The sequence below is a fragment of the Hermetia illucens genome, chromosome 2, assembly GCF_905115235.1.
Source record: "Hermetia illucens chromosome 2, iHerIll2.2.curated.20191125, whole genome shotgun sequence".
NCBI classification, from domain to species: domain Eukaryota; kingdom Metazoa; phylum Arthropoda; class Insecta; order Diptera; family Stratiomyidae; genus Hermetia; species Hermetia illucens.
The window spans coordinates 61,374,290-61,376,904 of NC_051850.1; positions in this window are offsets into that span (position 1 = coordinate 61,374,290).

Consider the following 2,615-nt stretch of genomic DNA (forward strand, 5'->3'; position numbering starts at 1 on the left):
TGTTTTGGGAACAACTTGCTCCCCTCCTCACTGCAAGGTGAAATTTTGCACATTCCCTTTACTTGTATGGAAATTAAACTGTACATTAAATAATGTTTTTCACTGTATCCTTTCCCAGAAAATTGCGTGTGACAGACAGGCAGGCCAACCGAGATACTTTAGTAAGGTTTTGTTTTTACATAAACTTTAAAAAGTCGTCCATTAAGCAGCAACTTTAGATCCATATCATTATTTTCCACTTTGGATAAACTGTTTAAGAAAACTTGAGTAATTAAGCTGCTCCGGCATTGTCATCTTAAGAACATTTTCTCTGATTCGCCGTTAGTTTAAGGAAATATCTCCAACCACAATGCAGTAAGCTACCTCCTCGGCACAAGATTTAACGTTAACGGCAATCAACCGTAATATATACATTAAACCTAAAGAAGGTCTTTAATTCTGCTTGGATAAACAGATTTACCCAAACGTAGGTGCGCATAAAATAATCGAAAATGAATTCCGAAAATTAGAATTTCAATGAGTTTCCTTAAAGATAGACATTTTGTTACAAAGAGAGTAGAGCTGTTGCATCTCCTTGGCATCAACATGGACACCAAGGGTGTCAAGTAGCCAAATTTTCCTGACAAGTTTGCTAGTCGTGAACACTGACTGCAAAGTATATGGTGGCAATGTCATCACCAAAAACCAACCAACCAACAACATCAAACCGCACTGGTCAAACGGGAAGAATAAAGATAGGAAAATACAACTTGAAGACCGTTGATAACTTCTCCTATCTGGGGGCGAAAATGACAACAGATGCTAGCTACGACGATGAAATCCGCGCACTGTTGTTGACAGCCAGCAGAGCCTATTTCAGCTTACCAAAGACTGTTCCGCTCGAAATGTCTCACCATAGGGTCAAAGCTCTTACTGTACAAGACAATGATCTTGCCAGTCCTCATGTATTCCTCTTAGACTTGGGTCCTTAGCAAAAAAAATTGCGAACTCTTGGCCGCGTTCGAGAGAAGAGTCCTCCGAAGAATTTTTGGCCCCCTACATAAGGATGGACGATTCCGTAGCCTACATAATGACGAAATCTATGAGCGATACCATGACCGTCAGGTTGTGGGTAAAATCAGGCTGAATAGGTCACGGTGGGCGGGTCACTTAATCCGTATGGATGAGGATGATCCCACCCGGAAAGTCTATAAGGGCAATATCTATGGTAGAAAAAGAAGACGAGGCAGACCCTGCCTAAGATGGAGCGATGGCGTAGGTCAGGACGCCAGACAGCTTTTAGGGATATGGAATTGGTGGAACTCGGCGCAAAACCGGGATGTCTGGAGTTCCTTATTAAGGCAGGCCTAGACCGAATACCGGTTGTTGCGCCGTTGATGATGATGAACACTGACTGCGCGATATAATGTTTTGAATCGGACGGCACGTGCTAGAGCTAACCCGAATGCTAGCAGTTCGACGAGATAAGAACCAGGGTCCTTGATTCAACAGTATTATCTCCCTATCAGCACACAGAGATTTTCGCACGTACCTTGTCTTAAATGACCAACACTTAAACCTACCCGAGGTGAGCTACTTTACTTGAAACATGAAGTCTGAAAGCGGCTTGATACCACCGGAAATTTAGATTTTAGATTTTTCTTCCTTTATTCTTTTGTATGTTAACTGGTAGAGTTGCTCTGATTATAAAATTTACAGCAAAGACAAGTAACTCAAACAGAAACAACACATAACGATTGCGAAGGAGTCTTTTAAGGAGTAGTAATGCCTTCAATGTGAAAATAAAATGGAATTATAATAATCTTATTATGTATATGTAAATATACTTAGTTTGCCAATCAAAACGGCATTTATATTTATGTAACTATATGTGGATAGATAACTCTTTTGGTTATGAAGTTATTTACAAGTTGGCAAAATACTTACTGCTCGGCATTCGGATAAGCACTGCTTTCATCAAGTTGGGTTTCATTGCGTCTTTTCTCGTAAATCAAGATGATAGCGCTGAGAATGATAACTTCCACACAGATTTCTAGGAAGGGCCACAAGGCCGCAAGTTTGCCTTTATAGTGAATGTTCTGTTCGATGCAGGATCAGCCTTTCTATATTCCTGTAGTTCCATAAAACGAACATCGGGTCCATCAGATAGGTCGTCACTATGTGTACTTAATTTGAATACGTGAACTTTTTGGCGACGCGTTTGCAAAAGACACTCAATGTGTTTACAAACTATAGTTTTTCCTCTCAATTTCGATGCCTTCCTCATCTTCAAAAATCGTAAATAGACCTTGGAAAATTGAGGCAGAGAGAAAATAATCTCATCGAAGTAACGTTAGACTCCCAAGTGATAAAATTCCGCAAAAAATACTACTCACGGGCATAATAACTAATTTTCCGCGTCTTCCCGAATTCCGACGTTTTACCCCCCCAATTCTAATCCAAGCGATCATTCATCCGTACCAACAGCAATTGTTCTATCTACAGGGTGCGGCAGCATAACTTCCTTTTTTCAAAACTCAATAAAAACTATTGTATGCATCGGAAAATATTTATTTATTTTTTATAATGTAGGTACATGTCTAAAGTTTTTATTTACATTGTTTTGAAGATCAAAT